Below are 6,478 nucleotides of genomic sequence, written 5' to 3'. Positions count from 1 at the left end.
ATAGTGTTGTTCACATATTGTGTCAATTGACACACCCATCAACAATAAGGATTCAATATATGATTTGCATTCATTTGATAATCTTGGTGCAACACTACTTCTTGGATCACCAGAAGGGTCATCCTTTCCATGACAAAATTCACCATTAGCATCTTGATGGCTAAACTCATTATATGTGATGATTGCAACATTTGGTCTACCATACATAACCTTAACATAAAAGTGGGCTTGACAACCCCTTTTTTGAGTAAACCTTCGTATCCTTTGCATTTTTTCAAGATTGTTTTCAGGTTTATTTCTTCTATCCTTAGGCCCATAAGCACAATGATAACTGTTTATACATGTACAAAATATATATTAATTGATATAATTAATGACAAATATAAAAGGTGATGTGCTTAATTAATTTATTAAATCTAAACAAACCTTAAATACATCTTGGTGGCGTGGTCATTAGGTTCTATCAAATTGTACACTTTATGCTTTTTAATTACAAATTGTGTCTCAGTGTCATCCAATAAACCTTCTCCTTGGACAAAGTGAGAGAGTCTCTCAAAAGGGATAGCAACACATAAGTCTATATGTCGGTTATTATCATCTCCAATTGGTGTCCATTCAAGGTCTTCACTTGAGAAATTATTTCCCTCGTTGGAGATGTCTTGCACATCTAGCTTGATAAGTGATTCCCATTTATTCTTTCTACCCATTCTAGATAATATTAATATGGTTAGTGGCCCTCTAGCTTGTTCAAATATCTAGTAACAACTACATTGATACCATTTTATTTGTATCAATATCCTCAACAATATATTTTACTAATACCAAAATCATATGAAAACCATCATATCATTAATAAAATAGAATGCCACATCTCATGGTTGAGACACCTAAACCTATATTGGAAATCGGACACCTAAGCTTTAACAAGATAATTTGAATCTAAGAAAACAAAAACATGACCTTTTTATTCTATAATAATGATTCTCTTATATTTTAATTTTTTTGAGTACTTACACTATAAAGGAGACAAAATATAATAAGAAAACATACAAAATAAGACATCAAAATTTAAAAAAAACTAAACTATTATATCCAGTACAAAATTTTGAACATTTAAAAGAGAAGTTAGTATGCAAAATTTAATCTAGTTTAATGATTGTTGACAAATATTATACAACAAGAAACACACTCTAGACAAATTTACCTGAATTTTGGTGTGCAATATGAGGAAAAATCCTGGTCCACTACGTGTCCTTTGAACTAGTTTTCAAATGCCTACAAATAATTTAAAAAGTGATTAATTAGTGGTTTGAAATTTGTTCACATTTTCATGCAAACAAATTCTTAAGCATTCATATATATGAAATCCAAATTTGATTAAATCTTAATTATATCGAAAAATAGAAAAGTGTTATGGAAGTGTGAATATAAGTATGACATTTAGGAAGAGTGAAACATTTTTTGGGTGTGCAAATATTGAGTTTACTTCGATGATGCTCATCACTATCCAAAAGATAAAATGATGGCTTTGAGCTCTTAACTCAAGTATTAAGACATGGTCAAAATTTCACAAAATCGTGATTTACTATTAAGAAGCTTGACAAAATCTACACATATGTACACACACATACATATATATACATATACATACATATATGTATGTATATATATGTATATATGTATGAATGCATATATATATATATATATATATATATATATATATATATATATATATATATATATATATATATATATATATATATGTGTATATATATATATATATGTACATATGTATATGCGTACATATATATATGTACAGACACACACACACACACACACATATATATATTTGTACATACATACATACATACATACATACATACATACATACATAGATATATATATATATATATATATATATATATATATATATATATATATAGCGTGTGTGTGTGTGATGAAGACCTCAATTTTGTAGAAAAATGTATAAATTTTTTGTCAGTCAAGGTTGAATTAATTAATGAGAATAGAATGAATCTCTTGAAAATTCATAAAGAGATGCATGCAAATTATACAAATTTTGAAAAATTTATCATGCAATCGATAGACCTTGACCTCTTCTTTAACAATAAACATGGGTTAAAAACTCTAAATGTTATACAAATAACTTGGAAGAAAAAGATGGAATTAGATTTAAGTATTTCCCTAGGTGTGAATGAAAGTATACTAGATATGCATATGTACATCAAAGTAGACTTGAAATCATTGAAAGAGGATCTTTAGAAATTGGATAAATGTGTCTAACCCACAATGTTTCTCTGAAATTGCTAAGAAGTTGAAGAAGGTTCACCCCACAATTTTCACTAATCATGAGACCTTATTGAAAGACTTTTGGGCCAATTTGCATGAAAATTTTGAAGTCAGGAAGAGGTGATATTGTAGATTAATTTCTTATCAATTAAAAGATTTTAGAATAAGAGATGACATTCCAAAATATTTCTCAAATAATGGAGATATTTTATATATTGTATATAAGGTAAAAAATATAGTTACTAAATAATTAGACCTTATTAATTCATTTGAAAAGGAAGGAGTGTCATTTAATGATTTTTTTAGAACATACTAGGTATAAGCAACAATACCTAAATAAAACTTAAAATAAAGAGTTATCAAACAAGCGTAAAGAGAAAGACACAAAGATCCATTGAAGTATCTTTATCTTCTATTCCACAAGATTAGAAGATATATATATGTATATATATACATATACATACATATACATATATATATGCATATTTATACATATATACATATACATGTACATACATACATACATACATACATATATATATATATATATATATATATATATATATATATATATATATATTGTGTGATGAAGACCTCTATTGTGTAGAAAATATTAGCCATGGAAACTAGTGAATGGGATTTGCAAATAAAACAAGATACATTATTAGTAGAGATTGATTTTAGCAAAGCATACAAGGGAATGTGCTATAGATTTATTCTTAAGATTCTTTACTAGTTGGGTTTGGACCTAATATTTTTTCACATGCTAAGATACTTTTTAATGATTCAAATGCATGAATTGTCATTAATAATTCCTTATTAGATTAATTCTCATTGTAATGTTCTATTAGAGGGTGTCAATTAGCACCTTTCTTATATGTTCTTATCACTAATGCACTTATTTTTCTATATGAAAAATACAATCACATGAGCTTGATTAAGGGAATATTCATTCCTAATAATGATGGTGTGCTTAATTTCCACTTTGGAAATGATTGTATGTTATTCCTACAAAACATCGAAGAAGAGATTTACATTATTCAATCATAGGTTCAAAACTTGCGCATCATAGGACTGTTTTTTTATGATTAAGTCTAATCCAATGCCATGATGGATCCTTAAAGATTGGATACATAATAAAACATGGGAAAATTACTTGATACATGTGAAATATAGTTGGTTTAGGATTTTGTCTTTCAAACATGTAGAATTAGTACATTTCTAATCTTAATTATAGGCAACTAAGTCGAGGAAATAAATTTCCATTCCTTGCTAGTAAAATTCAAGTCATAAATAAGATTTTATTGGCCTTTAATGTGTACTACTCATTCTATTGGATGCCTTCTAAGAAGGAAAATGAAGAGAAAAATAAGATCATTCACCAATATTCATGGTGAAATTGGGAATGTATGTTGGTTATAAATATGCCTCTTGGTTATAAATTAAAGGTGGTCTTGGTTTCTTGAACCTTTGGATGCAAGGGATAGCTCTAATTTCCAAATGGATAATTAGAATAATATCAGTTAAAGAACCATGGAAAAAATAATTTTCCACTACATCATTATTGCTACTGCTAGTAAGAAATGGTAGAATGTTGGATGGAATGATGAAATTTTATTTTATCCTTTATTTTCAAGATAACATCCTCTTTTCTCCTTCTATCTATATGGAAGGCTTGGCATATTACTAGTATGTTTTGATGCTAGAATGATGCCTCCTTATAGCATGGATTTAGGTTTGGTAATTATTCTATCTAGTTAAATAGGCACCTATAATATCATGGTTTGTCTCTGGCTATTGACTTCCTTATCCATGCTTCTTAATGCTTTAAGAAAAGAGTTCACCAATTTGGTGATATTCGGTATTTTAATTTTAATTAGACCTCTTGACAATTGTTGAAGGACAAATATAAATTAAATAGCATGGCTAATAGATTTTTATTTTTGTTAAATCATTCCTACCAGTTGATCTTGCTATGAAACTTTGTACCTTGTTGCATTGTAATTTTATCAAAGACTTGATATGGTTGTCTAAATATCATTTTTATGGAGTCCCTTTATACAAGATTTGTTTAAAACTTCTTCCTATTTTTTCACTCAACCTCAGCTAGAACAAGCATTGGGGGTGTAGGTTCAGTGAAACGATATGGAGAAGTTTGAGAGGAAAATTTTAGAGGTCTAAAGAAGAAGTAAATGCTCATATTTTAGCCTAGAAAGTTCTACATTACAAATTGTCAGTTAGTGAGAGATCAAAATTTGTGATCTAATCTATCAAATTCTCTTTTTGTTAGCATAATTAAAAATTAAAACATATATTATAGGAATGTTCCATAACAAGTGAGAATTAGAATGTTAATTCAAGGACATTCTTGTCATTTTTTCTCTTTCATTGAGTTGGAAAAAAGACTTGTTAGGTGTTTTTATTAATTAAAATGCATCTATCCCGAACTATATAATATATAATATGAAAAATTACAAGATAGAGATAATAACAATCACTAAGAGATTAAAATAGATACAAAGGGAACCTTTAACAAAAATTGCAACCATCAACTAACAAAACTCTAATGTTAAGCTATACATGAGGGTATGGATGAATACAACCCCATAAAATTTATAAGTTATAGGAGATATGACCAAAAGCATAATACCAAAAAATATAACACTTAGATCATAAGATCTGGTTGCATTCTCTTTCTTATCTTAACCAACTTGTTTACTCTTGTCATGTTGACCCTTTTTTTTTTTTTTTTTTTTTCTGGCAACTCCACTGTAGGTTAATGATTTCTTTGAAGATCAATGTTTAATGTGTATTTTGCTCGATCAACAATCTAGATTCTCTTATTACATTTCTTTCCTTTTTTCATGGTATTCATAATAATATGAAAGTTGACTCTATGAGATAGTTTGTTCTTCTTAATATATGGAATTGTAGGTGTATGTGAATTTTTTCTAATTAGCTAGTTCACTAGGGAATAGAAATTTTTAATTTTTCCTCTAACACCTTGTTTCAAATTGTCTCTCTTTATTTTCAACTACAAGGGATGCCTAAGAACCAAAAAAAAATTAGTTACTACCTAGACTACATCAAGCTTCAACTTCTTTAACACTAGAAAAAGAGATATCACTCGCTCTAGGCAATTTCAAAGAATTTTCCAATTTAGTGTATAACTATGATTTCATACTATTCTAAGGCTAGTAATCCTTATAATTTCTGTATGGATGGTAGTAGTTGAATTTTCATAAGGTTTAAATATACATTTCAATAACCTAAGAATTGTATTGATGCATTAACCTAAATGAATGATTACAATAAATGGTGTATAATTATGAAAGAAATGAGAAAACTAGATAAAATCCTAGGTGAGGATATCTTTATAATATAATGAGTGTTCTCATGTTATTAGTGATACAACATAACCTAAAAATAGCTCAAATTAATAATAGACTAAAAAGTAACCTATTTAGTGATCAATTAGTTAATTAGATGATCATATATTTACTCTAACATAAACAAATATTTCTCTTGAATAGATGAGAATAATTGACTTATCTACAAATAAAATACAATTAAAAAACCATGTTATATTTAGAACTTCAATTAAGTAATATATACTATAAAATCTTCATCTATAATGTTAAATACATAATATGAGAAAATCAAGATCATTAAGTGTTTCACATAGGAATCAAGTTTCATGGTAGTAATTTTTTTATCTTTATGAAAAATTTGGGATAATAGAGTTCTTTGTATTTGACTTTAGTAAGAATAACTTTTCACACACATTTTTGTCAATGTGTTATAAAAAATGTATAAATCGGTTGCCAGAATTACTGCCTCTAGTGACTGTTTTCCGACCAGCAGCCATCAGTGCAATCGCAGCTCTTCTGCGAGTGATTTTTAAATAAATATATTTACATTAATTTTTTTAAATAAAAAAATATAACTATTATATATAGAATGTACAAATTTTTATGTATAATTATTTAAATTCACTCAAATTTTCATATTAAATAAGAAAACATAGTAATTATAAGAAAAAAATCTTACATCATTTATATGCACAAAATAAAAATGTTCAACTACTAATTCCGCTCCTCCAATCTAATTCCACTTAAAAACCAAAGTTAAGCATTCAGAACAAGTCACATCAAACAGCCTGACTCGA

Source organism: Cryptomeria japonica, chromosome 6 (assembly GCF_030272615.1).
Source record: "Cryptomeria japonica chromosome 6, Sugi_1.0, whole genome shotgun sequence".
NCBI lineage: Eukaryota > Viridiplantae > Streptophyta > Pinopsida > Cupressales > Cupressaceae > Cryptomeria > Cryptomeria japonica.
Note: the sequence above shows the minus strand (reverse complement) of the source record.